Here is a 22,395-nt window from a genome sequence, read left to right as displayed (position 1 = left end):
GATTCCCAGCCAGTGTCCCATGCCGATACTTACCGGGCCCTAAGATCTGTACCAGTCTGCGATCTGACGAGAGCAGGTGCGTTAAGCTTAGGATGGCCGTCGACAGCTTCACACCTTGTATACTGTGGATTTAAGCATCAATAAATTCTTTTCGGAATCGGAGCAATAGAGCAAAATATCAACGGCAACCGGGATTCCCAGCCAGTCTCCCATGCCAGTACTTACCGGGCCCTAAGCTGGGTAGCAGTCTGCAATCTGACGAGAGCAGGCGCGTTCAGCTTAGGATGGCCATTGACAGCTTTATGCTTTTTATACTGTGCATTTAAGCATCAATAAATCCTTTTCGGAATCGGAACGGAAGGCGGCAACAGAGCAAAATGTCAACTGCACCCGGGATTCCCAGCCAGTCTCCCATGCCGATACTTACTGGGCCCTAAGCTGGGTAGCAGTCTGCGATCTGACGAGAGCAGGCGCATTCATGTCAATGGCACCTTGGATTGCCAGCCAGTCTCCCATGCTGGTAACTGCCGGGCAGCAGTCTGCGATCTGAGGAGAGCAGGCACGTTCAGGCTTAGGATGGCCGTTGATAGCTTCACGCCCTTTATACTGTGCATTTAAGCATCAATAAATCCTTTTCCGAATCGGAGCGGAAGGCGGCAACAGATTAAAATGTCAACTGCACCCGGGATTCCCAGCCAGTCTCCCATGCTGGTACTTACCAGGCCCTAAGCTGGGTAGCAGTCTGCGATCTCACGAGAGCAGGCGCGTTCAGCTTAGGATGGCCGTTGACAGCTTCACGCTTTGTATACTGTGGATTTAAGCATCAATAAATTCTTTTCGGAATCGGAGCGGAAGGCAGTAATAGAGCAAAATGTCAACAGCACCCGGGATTCGCAGCCAGTCTCCCATGCCAGTACTTACCGGGCCCAAAGCTGGGTAGCAGTCTGCGATCTGACGAGAGCAGGCGCGTTCAGCTTAGGATGGCCGTTGACATCTTTATGCTTTGTATATTGTGGATTTAAGCATCAATAAATATTTTTATTAATCGGAGAAGAAGGCGGCAACAGAGCAAAATGTCAATGGCACCTTGGATTGCCAGCCAGTCTCCCATGCCTGTATCTGCCGGACAGCAGTCTGCGATCTGACGAGAGCTGGCGCGTTCAGCTTAGGACGGCCGTTGACAGCTTCACACCCTGTATATTGTGGATTTAAGCATCAATAAATTCTTTTCCGAATCGGAGCGGAAGGCGGCAACAGATTAAAATGTCAACTGCAACCAAGATTCCCAGCCAGTCTCCCATGCTGGTACTTACCAGGCCCTAAGCTGGGTAGCAGACTGCGATCTGACGAGAGCAGGCGCGTTCAGCTTAGGATGGCCATTGACAGCTTCACACTTTGTATACTGTGGATTTAAGCATCAATAAATAATTTTCGGAATCGGAGCAGAAACAGAGCAAAATGTCAACTGCACCCGGGATTCCCAGCCAGTCTCCCATGCTGGTACTTACCAGGCCCGAAGCTGGGTAGCAGTCTGCGATCTGACGAAAACAGGCGCATTCAGCTTAGGATGGCCGTAGACATCTTCAAACCCTGTATACTGTGGATTTAAGCATCAATAAATCCTTTTCGGAATCGGAGCGGAAGGCGGCAACAGAGCAAAATGTCAACGACACCTGGGATTCCCAGCCAGTCTCCCATGCTGGTACTTACCGGGCCCTAAGCTGGGTAGCAGTCTGCGATCTGACGAGAGCAGGCGCGATCAGCTTAGGATGGCCGTTGACAGCTTTTCGCCCTTTATACTGTGCATTTAAGCATCAATAAATCCTTTTCGGAATCGGAACGGAAGGCGGCAACAGAGCAAAATGTCAATGGCAGCCGGGATTCCCAGCCAGTCTCCCATGCCGGTACTTACCGGGCGCTAAGATCTGTACCAGTCTGCGATCTGACGAGAGCAGGCGCGTTAAGCTTAGGATTGCCGTCGACAGCTTCACACCTTGTATACTGTGGATTTAAGCATCGATAAATTATTTTCGGAATCGGAGCGGAAGGCAGCAATAGAGCAAAATTTCAACGGCACCCGGGATTCCCAGCCAGTCTCCCATGCCAGTACTTACCGGGCCCTAAGCTGGGTAGCAGTCTGCGATCTGACGAGAGCAGGCGCGTTCAGCTTAGGATGGCCGTTGACATCTTCACGCCTTGTATACTGTGGATTTAAGCCTCAATAAATATTTTTTTTAATCGGAGAGGAAGGCGGCAACAGAGCAAAATGTCAATGGCACCTTGGATTGCCAGCCAGTCTCCCATGCCAGTAACTGCCGGGCATCAGTCTGCAATCTGAGGAGAGCAGGCACGTTCAGGCTTAGGATGGCCGTTGACAGCTTCACACCCTGTATATTGTGGATTTAAGCATCAATAAATCCTTTTCCGAATCGGAGCGGAAGGCGGCAACAGATTAAAATGTCAACTGCACCCGGGATTCCCAGCCAGTCTCCCATGCTGGTACTTACCAGGCCCTATGCTGGATAGTAGTCTGCGATCTGACGAGAGCAGGCGCGTTCAGCTTAGGATGGCCGTTGACAGCTTCACACTTTGTATACTGTGGATATAAGCATCAATAAATAATTTTCGGAATCGGAGCAGAGCAAAATGTCATCTGCACCCGAGATTCCCAGCCAGTCTCCCATGCTGGTACTTACCAGGCCCGAAGCTGGGTAGCAGTCTGTGATGGCCGAAGACATCTCCACACTCTGTATACTGTGGATTTAAGCATCAATAAATCCTTTTCGGAATCGGAGCGGAAGGCGGCAACAGAGCAAAATGTCAACGACACCTGGGATTCCAAGCCAGTCTCCCATGCTGGAACTTACCGGGCCCTAAGCTGGGTAGCAGTCTGCAATCTGACGAGAGCAGGCGCGTTCAGCTTAGGATGGCCGTTGACAGCTTCTTGCCCTTTATACTGTGCATTTAAGCATCAATAAATCCTTTTCGGAATCGGAACCAGAACGGTAGGCGGCAACAGAGCAAAATGTCAACGGCAGCCGGGATTCCCAGCCAGTGTCCCATGCCGGTACTTACCGGGCCCTAAGATCTGTACCAGTCTGCGATCTGACGAGAGCAGGCGCGTTAAGCTTAGGATGGCCGTCGACAGCTTCACACCTTGTATACTGTGGATTTAAGCATCAATAAATTCTTTTCGGAATCGGAGCGGAAGGCAGCAGTAGAGCAAAATGTCAACGGCACCCGGGATTCCCAGCCAGTCTCCCATGCCAGTACTTACAGGGCCCTAGGCTGGGTAGCAGTCTGCAATCTGATGAGAGGAGGTGCGTTCAGCTTAGGATGGCCGTTGCCATTTTTATGCCTTGTATATTGTGGATTTAAGCATCAATAAATATTTTTATTAATCGGAGAAGAAGGCGGCAACATAGCAAAATGTCAATAGCACCTTGGATTGCCAGCCAGTCTCCCATGCCCGTACTTGCCGGGCAGCAGTCTGCGATCTGACAAGAATAGTCGCATTCAGCTTAGGATAGCCGTAGACGGCTTCACACCCTGTATACTGTGGATTTAAGCATCAATAAATCCTTTTCGGAATCGGAGCAAAATGTCTACAGAGCTACAGAGCAAAATGTCAACAACACGTGACATTCCCAGCCAGTCTCCCATGCTGGTACTTAACAGGCCCTAAGCTGGGTAGCAGTCTGCGATCTGACGAGAGCAGGCGCGTTCAGCTTAGGATGGCCGTTGATAGCTTCACGCCCTTTATACTGTGCATTTAAGCATCAATAAATCCTTTTCCGAATCGGAGAGGAAGGCGGCAACAGATTAAAATGTCAACGGCAGCCGGGATTCCCAGCCAGTGTCCCATGCCGGTACTTATCGGGCCCTAAGATCTGTACCAGTCTGCGATCTGACGAGAGCAGGTGCGTTAAGCTTAGGATGGCCGTCGACAGCTTCACACCTTGTATACTGTGGATTTAAGCATCAATAAATTCTTTTCGGAATCGGAGCAATAGAGCAAAATATCAACGGCAACCGGGATTCCCAGCCAGTCTCCCATGCCAGTACTTACCGGGCCCTAAGCTGGGTAGCAGTCTGCAATCTGACGAGAGCAGGCGCATTCATGTCAATGGCACCTTGGATTGCCAGCCAGTCTCCCATGCTGGTAACTGCCGGGCAGCAGTCTGCGATCTGAGGAGAGCAGGCACGTTCAGGCTTAGGATGGCCGTTGATAGCTTCATGCCCTTTATACTGTGCATTTAAGCATCAATAAATCCTTTTCCGAATCGGAGCGGAAGGCGGCAACAGATTAAAATGTCAACTGCACCCGGGATTCCCAGGCAGTCTCCCATGCTGGTACTTACCAGGCCCTAAGCTGGGTAGCAGTCTGCGATCTCACGAGAGCAGGCGCGTTCAGCTTAGGATGGCCGTTGACAGCTTCACGCTTTGTATACTGTGGATTTAAGCATCAATAAATTCTTTTCGGAATCGGAGCGGAAGGCAGTAATAGAGCAAAATGTCAACAGCACCCGGGATTCGCAGCCAGTCTCCCATGCCAGTACTTACCGGGCCCAAAGCTGGGTAGCAGTCTGCGATCTGACGAGAGCAGGCGCGTTCAGCTTAGGATGGCCGTTGACATCTTTATGCCTTGTATATTGTGGATTTAAGCATCAATAAATATTTTTATTAATCGGAGAAGAAGGCGGCAACAGAGCAAAATGTCAATGGCACCTTGGATTGCCAGCCAGTCTCCCATGCCTGTATCTGCCGGACAGCAGTCTGCGATCTGACGAGAGCTGGCGCGTTCAGCTTAGGACGGCCGTTGACAGCTTCACACCCTGTATATTGTGGATTTAAGCATCAATAAATTATTTTCCGAATCGGAGCGGAAGGGGGTAACAGATTAAAATGTCAACTGCACCCAAGATTCCCAGCCAGTCTCCCATGCTGGTACTTACCAGGCCCTAAGCTGGGTAGCAGACTGCGATCTGAGGAGAGCAGGCGCGTTCAGCTTAGGATGGCCGTTGACAGCTTCACACTTTGTATACTGTGGATTTAAGCATCAATAAATAATTTTCGGAATCGGAGCAGAAACAGAGCAAAATGTCAACTGCACCCGGGATTCCCAGCCAGTCTCCCATGCTGGTACTTACCAGGCCCCGAGCTGAGTAGCAGTCTGCGATCTGACGAAAACAGGCGCATTCAGCTTAGGATGGCCGAAGACATCTTCAAACCCTGTATACTGTGGATTTAAGCATCAATAAATCCTTTTCGGAATCGGAGCGGAAGGCGGCAACAGAGCAAAATGTCAACGACACCTGGGATTCCCAGCCAGTCTCCCATGCTGGTACTTACCGGGCCCTAAGCTGGGTAGCAGTCTGCGATCTGACGAGAGCAGGCGCGTTCAGCTTAGGATGGCCGTTGACAGCTTTTCGCCCTTTATACTGTGCATTTAAGCATCAATAAATCCTTTTCGGAATCGGAACGGAAGGCGGCAACAGAGCAAAATGTCAACGGCAGCCGGGATTCCCAACCAGTCTCCCATGCCGGTACTTACCGGGGCGCTAAGATCTGTACCAGTCTGCGATCTGACGAGAGCAGGCGCGTTAAGCTTAGGATGGCCGTCGACAGCTTCACACCTTGTATACTGTGGATTTAAGCATCAATAAATTATTTTCGGAATCGGAGCGGAAGGCAGCAATAGAGCAAAATGTCAATGGCACCCGGGATTCCCAGCCAGTACTTACCGGGCCCTAAGCTGGGTTGCAGTCTGCGATCTGACGAGAGTAGGCGCGTTCAGCTTAGGATGGCCGATGACATCTTTACGCCTTGTATATTGTGGATTTAAGCATCAATAAATATTTTTATTAATCGGAGAAGAAGGCGGTAACAGAGCAAAATGTCAATGGCACCTTGGATTGCCAGCCAGTCTCCCATGCCTGTATCTGCCGGGCAGCAGTCTGTGATCTGAGGAGAGCAGGCACGTTCAGGGTTAGGACGGCCGTTGACAGCTTCACACCCTGTATATTGTGGATTTAAGCATCAATAAATCATTTTCAGAATCGGAGCGGAAGGCGTCAACAGATTAAAATGCCAACTGCACCCGAGATTCCCAGCCAGTCTCCCATGCTGGTACTTACCAGGCCCTAAGCTGGGTAGCAGACTGCGAACTGACGAAAGCTGGCGCGTTCAGCTTAGGATGGCCGTTGACAGCTTCACACTTTGTATACTGTGGATTTAAGCATCAAGAAATAATTTTCGGAATCGGAGAGGAAGGCGGCAACAGATTAAAATGTCAACTGCACCCGGGATTCCCAGCCAGTCTCCCATGCTGGTACTTACCAGGCCCTAAGCTGGGTAGCAGTCTGCGATCTGACGAGAGCAGGGGCGTTCAGCTTAGGATGGCCGTTGACAGCTTTACACGTTGTATACTGTGCATTTAAGCATCAATAAATCCTTTTCGGAATCGGAACGGAAGGCGGCAACAGAGCAAAATGTCAACGGCAGCCGGGATTCCCAGCCAGTATCCCATGCCGGTACTTACCGGGCCCTAAGATCTGTACCAGTCTGCGATCTGACGAGAGCAGGCGCGTTAAGCTTAGGATGGCCGTCGACAGTTTCACACCTTGTATACTGTGGATTTAAGCATCAATAAATTCTTTTCGGAATCGGAGCAATATGTCAACGGCAACCAGGATTCCCAGCCAGTCTCCCATGCCAGTACTTACCGGGCCCTTAGCTGGGTAGCAGTCTGCAATCTGACGAGAGCAGGCGCGTTCAGCTTAGGGTGGCCATTGACAGCTTCATGCTTTTTATACTGTGCATTTAAGCATCAATAAATCCTTTTCGGAATCGGAACGGAAGGCGGCAACAGAGCAAAATGTCAACGGCAGCCGGGATTCCCAGCCAGTCTCCCATGCAGGTACTTACCGGGCGCTAAGATCTGTACCAGTCTGCGATCTGACGAGAGCAGGCGCGTTAAGCTTAGGATGGCCGTCGACAGCTTCACACCTTGTATACTGTGGATTTAAGCATCAATAAATTATTTTCGGAATCGGAGCGGAAGGCAGCAATAGAGCAAAATGTCAATGGCACCCGGGATTCCCAGCCAGTACTTACCGGGCCCTAAGCTGTGTTGCAGTCTGCGATCTGACGAGAGCAGGCGCGTTCAGCTTAGGATGGCCGATGACATCTTTACGCCTTGTATATTGTGGATTTAAGCATCAATAAATATTTTTATTAATCGGAGAAGGCGGCAACAGAGCAAAATGTCAATGGCACCTTGGATTGCCAGCCAGTCTCCCATGCCTGTATCTGCCGGGCAGCAGTCTGCGGAGAGCAGGCACGTTCAGGCTTAGGACGGCCGTTGACAGCTTCACACCCTGTATATTGTGGATTTAAGCATCAATAAATCCTTTTCAGAATCGGAGCGGAAGGCGTCAACAGATTAAAATGTCAACTGCACCCGAGATTCCCAGCCAGTCTCCCATGCTGGTACTTACCAGGCCCTAAGCTGGGTAGCAGATTGCGATCTGACGAGAGCAGTCGCGTTCAGCTTAGGATGGCCGTTGACAGCTTCACACTTTGTATACTGTGGATTTAAGCATCAATAAATCCTTTTAGGAATCGGAGCGGAAGGTGGAAACACAGCAAAATGTCAATGGCACCTTGAATTGCCAGCCAGTCACCCATGTCGGGCAGCAGTCTGCTATCTGACGAGAGCAGGCGCGTTCAGCTTAGGATGGCCGTTGACAGCTTCACGCCCTTTATACTGTGCATTTAAGCATCAATCAATCCTTTTTGGAATCAGAACGGAAGGCGGCAACAGAGCAATTTTTCAACTGCACCTGGGATTCCCAGCCAGTCTCCCATGCCGGTACTTACCGGGCCCTAAGTTGGGTAGCAGTCTGCGATCTGATGAGAGCAGGCGCGTTCAGCTTAGGATGGCCGTTGACAGCTTCACTCTTTGTATACTGTGGATACTGTGGATACTGTGGATTTAAGCATCAATTAATCCTTTTTGGAATCGGAGCGGAAGGCGGCAACAGAGAAAAATGCCAACTGAACCCGGGATTCCCAGCCAGTCACCCATGCCAGTACTTGCCGGGCAGCAGTCTGCGTCCTGAGGAGAGCAGGTACGTTCAGCTTAGGAAGGCTGTTGACAGCTTCACGCCTTGTATACTGTGGATTTAAGCATCAATAAATCCTTTTCGGAATCGGAACGGAAGGCGGCAACAGAGAAAAATGTCAACTGCACCCGGGATTCCCAGCTAGTCTCCCATGCCGGTACTTACCGGGCCCTAAGTTGGGTAGCAGTCTGCAATCTGACGAGAGCAGGCGCGTTCAGCTTAGGATGGCCGTTGACAGCTTCACTCTTTGTATACTGTGGATTTAAGCATCAATAAATATTTTTATTAATCGGAGAGGAAGGCGGCAACGGAGCAAAATGTCAATGGCACCTTGCATTGCCAGCCAGTCTCCCATGCCGGTACATGCCAGGCAGCAGTCTGTGATCTGAGGAGAGCAGGCACGTTCAGCTTAGGATGGCCGTTGACAGCTTCACGCCTTGTATACTGTGGATTTAAGCATCAATAAATCCTTTTCGGAATCGGAACGGAAGGCGGCAACAGAGAAAAATGCCAACTGAACCCGGGATTCCCAGCCAGTCACCCATGCCAGTACTTGCCGGGCAGCAGTCTGCGTCCTGAGGAGAGCAGGTACGTTCAGCTTAGGAAGGCTGTTGACAGCTTCACGCCTTGTATACTGTGGATTTAAGCATCAATAAATCCTTTTCGGAATCGGAACGGAAGGCGGCAACAGAGAAAAATGTCAACTGCACCCGGGATTCCCAGCCAGTCTCCCATGCCGGTACTTACTGGGCCCTAAGCTGGGTAGCAGTGTGCGATCTGACGAGAGCAGGCGCGTTCAGCTTAGGATGGCCGTTGACATCTTCACGCCTTGTATACTGTGGATTTAAGCATCTATTAATATTTTTTTAATCGGAGAGGAAGGCGGCAACAGAGCAAAATGTCAATAGCATCTTGGATTGCCAGCCAGTCTCCCATGCCCGTACTTGCCGGGCAGCAGTCTGCGATCTGACAAGAACAGGCACATTCAGCTTAGGATAGCCATAGACGTCTTCACACCCTGTATACTGTGGATTTAAGCATCAATAAATCCTTTTCGGAATCGGAGCGGAAGGCGGCTACAGAGCAAAATGTCAACAACACCTGGGATTCCCAGCCAGTCTCCCATGCTGGTACTTACCGGGCCCTAAGCTGGGTAGCAGTCTGCGATCTGACGAGAGCAGGCGCGTTCAGCTTAGGATGGCCATTGACAGCTTCATGCCCTTTATACTGTGCATTTAAGCATCAATAAATCCTTTTCCGAATAGGAGCGGAAGGCGGCAACAGAGCAAAATGTCAACTGCACCCGGGATTCCCAGCCAGTCTCCCATGCTGGTACTTACTGGGCCCTAAGCTGGGTAGCAGTGTGCGATCTGACGAGAACAGGCGCATTCAGCTTAGGATGGCTGTAGACATCTTCACACCCTGTATACTGTGGATTTAAGCATCAATAAATCCTTTTCAGAATCGGAGCGGAAGGTGGCAACAGAGCAAAAAGTCTACGACACCTGGGATTCCCAGCCAGTCTCCCATGCTGGTACTTACCGGGCCCTAAGCTGGGTAGCAGTGTGCGATCTGACGAGAGCAGGCGCGTTAAGCTTAGGATGGCCGTCGACAGCTTCACACGTTGTATACTGTGGATTTAAGCATCAATAAATTATTTTCGGAATCGGAACGCGGCAACAGAGCAAAATTTCAACTGCACCCGGGATTCCCAGCCAGTCTCCCATGCCGGTACTTACTGGGCCCTAAGATGGGTAGCAGCCTGCGATATGACGAGAGCAGGCGCGTTCAGCTTAGGATGGCCGTTGACATCTTCATGCCCTTTATACTGTGCATTTAAGCATCAATAAATCCTTTTCCGAATAGGAGCGGAAGGCGGCAACAGAGCAAAATGTCAACAACACCTGGGATTCCCAGCCAGTCTCCCATGCTGGTACTTACCGGGCCCTAAGCTGGGTAGCAGTCTGCGATCTGACGAGAGCAGGCGCGTTCAGCTTAGGATGGCCATTGACAGCTTCATGCCCTTTATACTGTGCATTTAAGCATCAATAAATCCTTTTCCGAATAGGAGCGGAAGGCGGCAACAGAGCAAAATGTCAACTGCACCCCGGATTCCCAGCCAGTCTCCCATGCTGGTACTTACTGGGCCCTAAGCTGGGTAGCAGTGTGCGATCTGACGAGAACAGGCGCATTCAGCTTAGGATGGCTGTAGACATCGTCACACCCTGTATACTGTGGATTTAAGCATCAATAAATCCTTTTCAGAATCGGAGCGGAAGGTGGCAACAGAGCAAAAAGTCTACGACACCTGGGATTCCCAGCCAGTCTCCCATGCTGGTACTTACCGGGCCCTAAGCTGGGTAGCAGTGTGCGATCTGACGAGAGCAGGCGCGTTAAGCTTAGGATGGCCGTCGACAGCTTCACACGTTGTATACTGTGGATTTAAGCATCAATAAATTATTTTCGGAATCGGAACGCGGCAACAGAGCAAATTTTCAACTGCACCCGGGATTCCCAGCCAGTCTCCCATGCCGGTACTTACTGGGCCCTAAGATGGGTAGCAGCCTGCGATATGACGAGAGCAGGCGCGTTCAGCTTAGGATGGCCGTTGACATCTTCATGCCTTGTATATTGTGGATTTCAGCATCAATAAATATTTTTATTAATCGGAGAGGAAGGCGGCAACAGAGCAAAATGTCAATGGCACCTTGGATTGCCAGCCAGTCTCCCATGCCGGTAACTGCCGGGCAGCAGTCCGTGATCTGAGGAGAGCAGACACGTTCAGGCTTAGGATGGCCGTTGACAGCTTCGCACCCTGTATACTGTGGATTTAAGCATCAATAAATCCTTTTCCGAATCGGAGCGGAAGGCGGCAACAGATTAAAATGTCAACTGCACCCGGGATTCCCAGCCAGTCTCCCATGCTGGTACTTACCAGGCCCTAAGCTGGGTAGCAGTCTGCAATCTGACAAGAGCAGGCGCGTTCAACTTAGGATGGCCGTTGACAGCTTCACATTTTGTATACTGTGGATTTAAGCATCAATAAATAATTTTCGGAATCGGAGCAGAAACAGAGCAAAATGTCAACTGCACTCGGGATTCCCAGCCAGTCTCCCATGCTGGTACTTACCAGGCCCTAAGCTGGGTATCAGTCTGCGATCTGACGAGAGCAGGCGCGTTCAGCTTAGGATGGCCGTTGACAGCTTCACACTTTGTACACTGTGCATTTAAGCATCAATAAATCCTTTTCGGAATCGGAACGGAAGGCGGCAACAGAGCAAAATGTCAACGGCAGCCGGGATTCCCAGCCAGTGTCCCATGCCGGTACTTACCGGGCCCTAAGATCTGTACCAGTCTGCGATCTGACGAGAGCAGGCGCGTTAAGCTTAGGATGGCCGTCGACAGCTTCACACCTTGTATACTGTGGATTTAAGCATCGATAAATTATTTTCGGAATCGGAGCGGAAGGCAGCAATAGAGCAAGATGTCAACGGCAACCGGGATTCCCAGCCAGTCTCCCATGCCAGTACTTACCGGGCCCAAAGCTGGGTAGCAGTCTGCAATCTGACGAGAGCAGGCGTGTTCAGCTTAGGATGGCCATTGACAGCTTCATGCTTTTTATACTGTGCATTTAAGCATCAATATATCCTTTTCGGAATCGGAACAGAAGGCGGCAACAGAGCAAAATATCAACTGCACCTGGGATTCCCAGCCAGTCTCCCATGCCGGTACTTACTGGGCCCTAAGCTGGGTAGCAGTCTGCGCTCTGACGAGAGCAGGCGCGTTCAGCTTAGGATGGCCGTTGACATCTTTACGCCTTGTATATTGTGGATTTAAGCATCAATAAATATTTTTATTAATCGGAGAGGAAGGCGGCAACAGAGCAAAATGTCAATGGCACCTTGGATTGCCAGCCACTCTCCCATGCCGATACTTGCCGGGCAGCAGCCTGCGATCTGAGGAGAGCAGGCACGTTCAGCTTAGCATGGCCGTTGACAGCATCACGCCTTGTATACTGTGGATTTAAGCATCAATAAATCCCTTTCAGAATCGGAGCGGAAGGCGACAACAGAGCAAAATGTCAACTGCACCCGGGATTCCCAGCCAGTCTCCCACGCTGGTACTTACCAGGCCCTAAGCTGGGTAGCAGTCTGCGATCTGACGGGAGCAGGCGCATCCAGCTTAGGATGGCCGTTGACAACTTCACACCCTTTATACTGTGGATTTAAGCTTCAATAAATCTTTTTCAAAATCGGAACGGAAGACGGCAACAGAGCAAAATGTCAACTGCACCTGGGTTTCCCAGCCAGTCTCCCATGCTGGTACTTACCGGGCCCAAAGCGGGGTAGCAGTCAGCGATCTGACGAGAGCAGGCGTGTTCAGCTAAGGATGGCCGTTGACAGCTTCACACCCTGTACACTGTCGATTTAAGCATCATGAATCCTTTTAGGAATCGGAGCGGAAGGTGGAAATACAGCAAAATGTCAATGGCACCTTGAATTGCCAGCCAGTCACCCATGTCGGGCAGCAGTCTGCTATCTGACGAGAGCAGGCGCGTTCAGCTTAGGATGGCCGTTGACAGCTTCACGCCCTTTATACTGTGCATTTAAGCATCAATCAATCCTTTTCGGAATCAGAACGCAAGGCGGCAACAGAGCAATTTTTCAACTGCACCTGGGATTCCCAGCCAGTCTCCCATGCCGGTACTTACCGGGCCCTAAGTTGGGTAGCAGTCTGCGATCTGATGAGAGCAGGCGCGTTCAGCTTAGGATGGCCGTTGACAGCTTCACTCTTTGTATACTGTGGATACTGTGGATACTGTGGATACTGTGGATTTAAGCATCAATTAATCCTTTTTGGAATCGGAGCGGAAGGCGGCAACAGAGAAAAATGCCAACTGAACCCGGGATTCCCAGCCAGTCACCCATGCCAGTACTTGCCGGGCAGCAGTCTGCGTCCTGAGGAGAGCAGGTACGTTCAGCTTAGGAAGGCTGTTGACAGCTTCACGCCTTGTATACTGTGGATTTAAGCATCAATAAATCCTTTTCGGAATCGGAACGGAAGGCGGCAACAGAGAAAAATGTCAACTGCACCCGGGATTCCCAGCTAGTCTCCCATGCCGGTACTTACCGGGCCCTAAGTTGGGTAGCAGTCTGCAATCTGACGAGAGCAGGCGCGTTCAGCTTAGGATGGCCGTTGACAGCTTCACTCTTTGTATACTGTGGATTTAAGCATCAATAAATATTTTTATTAATCGGAGAGGAAGGCGGCAACAGAGCAAAATGTCAATGGCACCTTGCATTGCCAGCCAGTCTCCCATGCCGGTACATGCCAGGCAGCAGTCTGTGATCTGAGGAGAGCAGGCACGTTCAGCTTAGGATGGCCGTTGACAGCTTCACGCCTTGTATACTGTGGATTTAAGCATCAATAAATCCTTTTCGGAATCGGAACGGAAGGCGGCAACAGAGAAAAATGCCAACTGAACCCGGGATTCCCAGCCAGTCACCCATGCCAGTACTTGCCGGGCAGCAGTCTGCGTCCTGAGGAGAGCAGGTACGTTCAGCTTAGGAAGGCTGTTGACAGCTTCACGCCTTGTATACTGTGGATTTAAGCATCAATAAATCCTTTTCGGAATCGGAACGGAAGGCGGCAACAGAGAAAAATGTCAACTGCACCCGGGATTCCCAGCCAGTCTCCCATGCCGGTACTTACCGGTAGTGTTGAGCGGCATAGGCCATATTCGAATTCGCGAATATTCGCGAATATATGGACGAATATTCGTCATATATTCGCGAATATTCGCATATCCGTTATATCCTCGTTTTATTTTCGCGTATGCGAAAATACGCGCATGCGAAAATTAGCATATGTGGAAATTCGCATATGCGAATATTAGCATATGCTAATTTTCGTATATGCGAATTTTCGCACGCCAGTCTCACACAGTAGTATTACAGCCTTCTTTACACCACACAAGCTGGAAGCAGAGAGGGGTGATCACTGTGATGTGTACTGTGAAGAAAAAAAAAGAAAAAAAAAAAGAAAAAAAAAAAAAAAACGAATATTTGTAATTACGAATATATAGCGCTATATTCGCGAAATTCGCGAATTCGCGAATATGCGATATTCGCGAATAATATTCGAATTGCGAATATTCGCGAGCAACACTACTTACCGGGCCCTAAGTTGGGTAGCAGTCTGCAATCTGACGAGAGCAGGCGCGTTCAGCTTAGGATGGCCGTTGACAGCTTCACTCTTTGTATACTGTGGATTTAAGCATCAATAAATATTTTTATTAATCGGAGAGGAAGGCGGCAACAGAGCAAAATGTCAATGGCACCTTGCATTGCCAGCCAGTCTCCCATGCCGGTACATGCCAGGCAGCAGTCTGTGATCTGAGGAGAGCAGGCACGTTCAGCTTAGGATGGCCGTTGACAGCTTCACGCCTTGTATACTGTGGATTTAAGCATCAATAAATCCTTTTCGGAATCGGAGCGGAAGGCGGCAACAGAGCAAAATGTCAACTGCACCTGGGATTCCGAGCCAGTCTCCCATGCTGGTACTTACCAGGACCTAAGCTGGGTAGCAGTCTGTAATCTGACGGGAGCAGGCGCGTTCAGCTTAGGATGGCCGTTGACAGTTTCACACCTTGTATACTGTGGATTTAAGCATCAATAAATCATTTTCGGAATCAGAGCTGAAGGCGGCAACTTAGCAAAATGTCAACTGCACCTTGGATTCCCAGCCAGTCTGCCACGCTGGTACTTACCGGGCCCTAAGCTGGGTAGCAGTCTGCGATCTGACCAGAGCAGGTGCGTTCAGCTTAGGATGGCCGTTGACAGCTTCTTGCCCTTTATACTGTGCATTTAAGCATCAATAAATCCTTTTCGGAATCAGCAACAGAGCAAAATGTCAACTGCACCCGGGATTCCAAGCCAGTCACCCATGCCGATACTTACCAGGCCCTAAGCTGGGTTGAAGTCTGCAAACTGACAATAACAGGAACGTTCAGCTTAGGATGGCCGTTGACAGCTTCACACCCTGTATATTGTGGATTTAAGCATCAATAAATCCTTTTCGGAATCGGAACGGAAGGCGGCAACAGAGAAAAATGTCAACGGCAACCGGGATTCCCAGCCAGTGTCCCATGCCGGTACTTACCGGGCCCTAAGATCTGTACCAGTCTGCGATCTGACGAGAGCAGGCACGTTCCGCTTAGGATGGCTGTTGACAGCTTCATGCCTTGTATACTGTGGATTTAAGCATCAATAAATCCTTTTCGGAATCGGAACGGAACGGAACGGAAGGCGGCAACAGAGCAAAATGTCAACTGCACCCTGGATTCCCAGACAGTCTCCCATGCCGGTACTTACCGGGCCCAAAGCGGGGTAGCAGTCCGCGATCTGACGAGAGCATGCGCGTTCAGTTTAGGATGGCCGTTGACAGCTTCACGCCTTTTACACTGCGGATTTAAGCATCATAAATCCTTTTAGGAATCGGAGCAGAAGGTGGAAACAGAGCAAAATGTCAATGGCACCTTGGATTGCCAGCCAGTCTCCCAAGCTAGTACTTACCAGGCCCTAAGCTGAGTAGCAGTCTGCGTTCTGACGAGAGCAGGCGCATTCAGCTTAGGATGGCCGTTGACAGCTTCACACCCTGTATACTGTGGATTTAAGCATCAATAAATCCTTTTTGGAATCAGAGCAGAAGGCGGCAACAGAGCAAAATGTCAACGACACCTGGGATTCCCAGCCGGTCTCCCATGCTGGTACTTACCGGGCCCTAAGCTGAGTAGCAGTCTGCGATCTGACGAGAGCAGGCACGTTCAGCTTAGGATGGCCGCTAACAGCATCCCACCCTTTATACTGTGGATTTAAGCATCACTAAATACTTTACGTAATCGAAGCAGAAGACGGCAACAGAGCAAAACATCAACGGCACCAAGGATTCCCAGCAAGTCTCCCATGCTGGTACTTACCGGGCTCTAATCTGGGTAGCAGTCTGCGATCTGCCGAGAGCAGGCGCATTCCGCTTAGGATGGCCGTTGACAGCTTCTTGTCCTTTATACTGTGCATTTAAGCATCAATAAATCCTTTTTGGAATCAGCAACAGAGCAAAATGTCAACTGCACCCGGGATTCCCAGCCAGTCACCCATGCCGGTACTTACCAGGCCCTAAGCTGGGTAGCAGTCTGCGATCCGCCGAGATCAGGCGCATTCAGCTTAGGATGGCCGTTCACAGCTTCTCACCCTTTATACTGTGGATTTAAGCATCAATAAATCCTTTTCGGAATAGGAAAGGAAGGCGGCAACAGAGCAAAATGTCAACTGCACCTGGGATTCCCAGCCAGTCTCCCATGCCGGTACTTACCAGGCCCTAAGCTGGGTAGCAGTCTGCGATCCGCCGAGATCAGGCGCATTCAGCTTAGGATGGCCGTTCACAGCTTCTCACCCTTTATACTGTGGATTTAAGCATCAATAAATCCTTTTCGGAATAGGAAAGGAAGGCGGCAACAGAGCAAAATGTCAACTGCACCTGGGATTCCCAGCCAGTCTCCCATGCCGGTACTTATCAGGCCCTAAGCTGGGTAGCAGTCTGCGATCTGACGAGAGCAGGCGCATTCAGCTTAGGATGGCGGTTGACAGTTTCACGCCTTGTATACTGTGCATTTAAGCATCAATAAATATTTTTAGGAATCGAAGAGGAAGGAGGCAACAGAGCAAAATGTCAATGGCACCTTGGATTGCCAGCTAGTCTCCCATGCCGGTACTTGCCGGGCAGCAGTCTGCGATCTGAGGAGAGCAGGTACGTTCAGCTTAGGATGGCTGTTTACAGCTTCACGCCTTGTATACTGTGGATTTAAGCATCAATAAATCCTTTTCGGAATTGGAACGGAAGGCGGCAACAGAGCAAAATGTCAACTGCACCGGGGATTCCCAGCCAGTCTCCCATGCCGGTACTTACCAGCCCCTAAGCTGGGTAGCCGTCTGCAATCTGACAAGAGCAGGCACATTCAGCTTAGGATGGCCGTTTACAGCTTCTTGCCCTTCATACTGTGCATTTAAGCATCAATAAATCTTTTTGGGAATCGAAACGGAAGGCGGCAACAGAGCAAAACATCAACGGCACAATGGATTCCCAGCCAGTCCCCCATGCTGGTACTTACCGGGCCCTAAGCTGAGTAGCAATTTGCAATCTGACGAGAGCAGTCGCGTTCAGCTTAGGATGGCCGTCGACAGCTTCCCACCTTGTATACTGTGGATTTAAGCATCAATAAATCCTTTTCGGAATCGGCGCGGAAGGCGGCAACAGAGCAAAACTTCAACGGCACCTGGGATTCACAGCCAGTCTCCCATGCTGGTACTTACTGGGCCCTAAGCTGGGTAGCAGTCTGCGATCTGACGAGAGCAGGCGCATTCAGCTTAGGATGGCCGTTCACAGCTTCTCACCCATTATACTGTGGATTTAAGCATCAAAAAATCCTTTTCGGAATCGGAGCGGAAACAGAGCAAAATGTCAAATGCACCCTGAATTCCCAGCCAGTCTCCCATGCCGGTACTTACCAGGCCCTAAGCTGTTTAGCAGTTCGCAAACTGACGGGAGCAAGCGTGTTCAGCTTAGGATGACCATTGATAGCTTCATGCCTTGTATACTGTGGATTTAAGAATCAATAAATCATTTTCGGAATCAGAGCGGAAGGTGTCAACAGAGCAAAACGTCAACAACACCCGGGATTCCCAGCCAATCTCCCATGTTGGTACTTATCGGGCCCTAAGCTGAGTAGCAAATTGCGATCTGACGAGAGCAGGCGCGTTCAGCTTAGGATGGCTGTTGACAGCTTCATGCCTTGTATACTGTGGATTTAAGCATCAATAAATCCTTTTCGGAATCAGAGCAGAATGTCGACGACACCTGGGATTCCCAGCCAGTCTCCCATGCTGGTACTTACCGGGCCCTAAGCTGGGTAGCAGTCTGCGATCTGACGAGAGAAGGCACGTTCAGCTTAGGATGGCCGTTGCCAGCTTCACACCCTGTATACTGTGGATTTAACCCCTTAAGGACACATGACGTTCTCATAAGTCTCCATTTCCGAGTCCTTAAGGACACATGACGTATGAGAACGTCATGTGTTTTACCGGCCCCCCGCAACCATCTGGAGCGGAGCCGATGCCCGATGCCTGCTGAAATCGTTCAGCAGGCATCGGGGCATATCGCCCCCCATGTCGGCGATGTCCGCAGATCGCTGGACAATTCAGTCCAGCGATCTGCGGCGGATTCCGGGTCAATCGGGTCTCCAGTGACCCGGTAACCCGGAATTATTGGCTGAACGGGGCCGTCAAAGACGGCCCCGAACAGCCAGAGTCGGCAGGGGTGAGGTGGCACTGGTGCCACCTCACGATCGCCCTGATTCGTCGGCCGGATTACCGGCCGACCAATCAGGGCGCCTGCTGCGGGTGTCACTCCCGCAACCCGCTCCGCCCCTCTTCCGGAGGACGTGAGCGGGTGCGGGACGTGCACCCCGGGTGCTGGGGACCCCGATCCCCGGTGCCCATGTTGGGATCGGGGCCCCAGGAGCAGCGGCGGCGGCGGAGACGACGAGGGACTGACCTGGTGCAGCGAGGATCGTTGGAGGTGAGTGACAGCCTCCTGCTGTTGCTTAGCAACAGCTCCCAGCATGCAAAAAAGGCATGCTGGGAGCTGTAGTTATGCAACAGCAGGAGGCAGACCACCACAACTCCCAGCATACCCTTATGCTGAGAGTTGTAGTTTTGCAACAGCTGAAGGCACACTGAGTTAAGTAGCAAACCAGTGTGTCTCCAGCTGTTGCATAACTACAATCCCCAGCATCCCCAGCCAAAGTAGTATGCCTCCAGCTGTTGCATAACTACAACACCCAGCATGCCCTTCCGCTGTCCGTACATGCTGGGGGTTGTAGCTTTTGCAACAGCTGAAGGCACACTGGTTGCAAAACACTGAGTTTGTTACCAAACTCGGTGTTTCACAACCAGTGTGCCTCCAGCTGTTGCAAAACTACAACTCCCAGCATGCACTGATAGACCGTACATGCTGGGAGTTGTAGTTTTGCAACAGCTGGATGTTCCCCCCCCCCCCCCCCCCCCCAATGTGAACGTACAGGGTACACTCACATGGGCGGAGGATTACAGTAAGTATCCGGCTGCAAGTTTGAGGTGCGGCAAAATTTCTGCCGCAGCTCAAACTGCCAGCGAGAAACTACTGTGAACCCCCCGCCCGTGTGACTGTACCCTAAAAACACTACACTACACTAACACACAATAAAATAAAAAGCATAAACATATACACATACCCCTATACAACCCCCCTCCCCAATAAAAATGAAAAACGTCTGGTACGCCACTGTTTCCAAAACGGAGCCTCCAGCTGTTGCAAAACAACTACTCCCAGTATTGCCAGATAGCCATTCACTGTCCAGGCATGCTGGGAGTTTTACAACAACTGGAGGCACCCTGTTTGGGAATCACTGGCGTAGAATACCCCTATGTCCACCCCTATGCAAGTCCCTAATTTAGGCCTCAAATGAGCATGGCGCTCTCACTTTGGAGCCCTGTCGTATTTCAAGGCAACAGTTTAGGGACACATATGTGGTATCGCCGTACTCGGGAGAAATTGCCTAACAAATTTTGGGGGGTATTTTCTGCTATTACCCTTTTAAAAAATGTAAAATTTTTGGGAAAACAAGCATTTTAGGTAAAAAAATATATATATTTTTTTACATATGCAAAAGTCGTGAAACACCTGTAGGGTATTAAGGTTCAAATTACCCCTTGTTACGTTCCCCGAGGGGTCTAGTTTCCAAAATGGTATGCCATGTGTTTTTTTTTTGCTGTCCTGGCACCATAGGGGCTTCCTAAATGCGGCATGCCCCCAGAGCAAAATTCGCTTTCAAAAAGCCAAATGTGACTCCTCCTCTTCTGAGACCTGTAGTGCGCCAGCAGAGCACTTTTCACCCCCATATGGGGTGTTTTCTGAATCGGGAGAAATTGGGCTTCAAATTTTGGGGGGTATTTTCTGCTATTACACTTTTTAAAAATGTAAAATTTTTGGGAAAACAAGCATTTTAGGTAAAAAAATATATATATTTTTTTACATATGCAAAAGTCGTGAAACACCTGTAGGGTATTAAGGTTCAAATTACCCCTTGTTACGTTCCCCGAGGGGTCTAGTTTCCAAAATGGTATGCCATGTGTTTTTTTTTTTGCTGTTCTGGCACCATAGGGGCTTCCTTAATGCGGCATGCCCCCAGAGCAAAATTCGCTTTCAAAAAGCCAAATGTGACTCCTCCTCTTCTGAGACCTGTAGTGCGCCAGCAGAGCACTTTTCACCCCCATATGGGGTGTTTTCTGAATCGGGAGAAATTGGGCTTCAAATTTTGGGGGGTATTTTCTCCTATTACCCTTTTTAAAATTGTAAAAATTTTGGGAAACCAAGCATTTTAGGGAAAAAATATATATATTTTTTTACATATGCAAAAGTCGTGAAACACCTGTAGGGTATTAAGGATCACATTACCCCTTGTTACGTTCCCCGAGGGGTCTAGTTTCCAAAATGGTATGCCATGTGTTTTTTTTTGCTGTTCTGGCACCATAGGGGCTTCCTAAATGCGGCATGCCCCCAAAGCAAAATTCGCTTTCAAAAAGCCAAATGTGACTCCTCCTCTTCTGAGACCTGTAGTGCGCCAGCAGAGCACTTTTCACCCCCATATGGGGTGTTTTCTGAATCGGGAGAAATTGGGCTTCAAATTTTGGGGGGTATTTTCTGCTATTACACTTTTAAAAAATGTAAAATTTTTGGGAAAACAAGCATTTTAGGTAAAAAAATATATATATTTTTTTACATATGCAAAAGTCGTGAAACACCTGTAGGGTATTAAGGTTCAAATTACCCCTTGTTACGTTCCCCGAGGGGTCTAGTTTCCAAAATGGTATGCCATGTGTTTTTTTTTTGCTGTCCTGGCACCATAGGGGCTTCCTAAATGCGGCATGCCCCCAGAGCAAAATTCGCTTTCAAAAAGCCAAATGTGACTCCTCCTCTTCTGAGACCTGTAGTGCGCCAGCAGAGCACTTTTCACCCCCATATGGGGTGTTTTCTGAATCGGGAGAAATTGGGCTTCAAATTTTGGGGGGTATTTTCCGCTATTACCCTTTTCAAAAATGTAAACATTTTGGGAAAATAAGCATTTTAGGTAAAAATTTTTTTTTTTTTTTTACATATGCAAAAGTCGTGAAACACCTGTAGGGCATTAAGGTTCACGTTACCCCTTGTTACGTTCCCCGAGGGGTCTAGTTTCCAAAATGGTATGCCATGTGTTTTTTTTTTTGCTGTTCTGGCACCATAGGGGCTTCCTAAATGCGGCATGCCCCCAGAGCAAAATTTGCTTTCAAAAAGCCAAATGTGACTCCTTCTCTTCTGAGACCTGTAGTGCACCAGCAGAGCACTTTTCACCCCCATGCGAGGTGTTTTCTGTATCGGGAGAAATTGGGCTTCAAATTTTGGGGGGTATTTTCTGCTATTACCCTTTTTAAAAATGTAAAATTTTGGGAAACCAAGCATTTTAGGTAAAAAAAATATATATATATTTTTTACATATGCAAAAGTAATGAATCACCTGTAGGGTATTAAGGTTCACTTTACCCCTTGTTACGTTCCCTGAGGGGTCTAATTTCCAAAATGGTATGCCATGTGTTTTTTTTTGCTGTCCTGGCACCAAAGGGGCTTCCTAAATGCGGCATGCCCCCCAAAAACCATTTGTCGCTCCTTCCCTTCTGAGCCCTCTACTGCGCCCGCCGAACAATTAACATAGACATATGAGGTATGTGCTTACTCGAGAGAAATTGGGTTTCAAATAAAAGTAAAAATTTTCTCCTTTTTGCCACTTGCAAAAATTCTAAAATTGGGTCTACAAGAACATGCGAGTGTAAAAAATGAAGATTTTTAATTTTCTCCTTCACTTTGCTGCTATTCCTGTGAAACACCTAAAGGGTTAATACACTTACTGAATGTTTTTTTGAATACTTTAGGGGGTGTAGTTTTTATAATGGGGTCTTTTATGGGGTATTTCTAATATGAAGACCCTTCAAATCAACTTCAAAACTAAACTGGTCCCTGAAAAATAGTGAGTTTGAAAATTTTGTGAAAAATTTCAAAATTGCTGCTGAACTTTGAAGCCCTATGGTGTCTTCCAAAAGTAAAAACTCATAAATTTTATGATGCAAACATAAAGTAGACATGT

General features: G+C 49.3%; 11 pseudogenes; all 11 read right to left on the bottom strand.

Moving 5' to 3' along the window:
• Positions 1-872: 872 nt before the first annotated feature.
• Positions 873-992, bottom strand: LOC130324360 (5S ribosomal RNA; annotated as a pseudogene).
• Positions 993-1,661: 669 nt separating this feature from the next.
• On the bottom strand, positions 1,662-1,781 carry LOC130324381 (5S ribosomal RNA; annotated as a pseudogene).
• A 284-nt stretch (positions 1,782-2,065) lies between these two features.
• Positions 2,066-2,185, bottom strand: LOC130330504 (5S ribosomal RNA; annotated as a pseudogene).
• Positions 2,186-4,312: 2,127 nt separating this feature from the next.
• On the bottom strand, positions 4,313-4,432 carry LOC130351966 (5S ribosomal RNA; annotated as a pseudogene).
• Positions 4,433-4,514: 82 nt separating this feature from the next.
• Positions 4,515-4,634, bottom strand: LOC130324349 (5S ribosomal RNA; annotated as a pseudogene).
• Positions 4,635-5,303: 669 nt separating this feature from the next.
• On the bottom strand, positions 5,304-5,423 carry LOC130314073 (5S ribosomal RNA; annotated as a pseudogene).
• Positions 5,424-9,215: 3,792 nt separating this feature from the next.
• Positions 9,216-9,335, bottom strand: LOC130331775 (5S ribosomal RNA; annotated as a pseudogene).
• A 683-nt stretch (positions 9,336-10,018) lies between these two features.
• LOC130331764 (5S ribosomal RNA) lies at positions 10,019-10,138 on the bottom strand (annotated as a pseudogene).
• A 2,067-nt stretch (positions 10,139-12,205) lies between these two features.
• LOC130326099 (5S ribosomal RNA) lies at positions 12,206-12,325 on the bottom strand (annotated as a pseudogene).
• Positions 12,326-15,853: 3,528 nt separating this feature from the next.
• Positions 15,854-15,973, bottom strand: LOC130331956 (5S ribosomal RNA; annotated as a pseudogene).
• A 676-nt stretch (positions 15,974-16,649) lies between these two features.
• LOC130352732 (5S ribosomal RNA) lies at positions 16,650-16,769 on the bottom strand (annotated as a pseudogene).
• Positions 16,770-22,395: the final 5,626 nt, after the last annotated feature.

Source organism: Hyla sarda, chromosome 1, assembly GCF_029499605.1.
Source record: "Hyla sarda isolate aHylSar1 chromosome 1, aHylSar1.hap1, whole genome shotgun sequence".
Classification (NCBI taxonomy): domain Eukaryota; kingdom Metazoa; phylum Chordata; class Amphibia; order Anura; family Hylidae; genus Hyla; species Hyla sarda.
This window is presented reverse-complemented; position numbering and strand designations above follow the sequence as displayed.